This window comes from Falco punctatus, assembly GCF_963210335.1.
Source record: "Falco punctatus genome assembly, chromosome: 12".
NCBI lineage: Eukaryota > Metazoa > Chordata > Aves > Falconiformes > Falconidae > Falco > Falco punctatus.
Window position 1 is genome coordinate 27364945 of NC_137592.1, and position 306 is coordinate 27365250.

Consider the following 306-nt stretch of genomic DNA (forward strand, 5'->3'; position numbering starts at 1 on the left):
TGGCTTTGTTTCAGTGCCATTTTTTGGTCAGGAAGGACATCGGTTCAGTAATGCAACCGGAGTGCTACAGCCGTGGCCGAGGTCAGGAACTGAAACAAAGGCTGGGTAACTGCTGCTGCTGCCGCCAGGTTAGCGACTCCATCACCCTTACGCTGAAGGAGCCTGGCTTCACGGAACAAGGGCAAGGGGCGATGGAGTCCTCAGCTGAAGGGCAGGACGGAGCTGGCAGCCTTTCCGAAGCTGTGCGGTTAGTTGGGAAGTGTTGGGGAATGCTAAGTCATTCTAGAAATGTAAGAAGTTTCATAA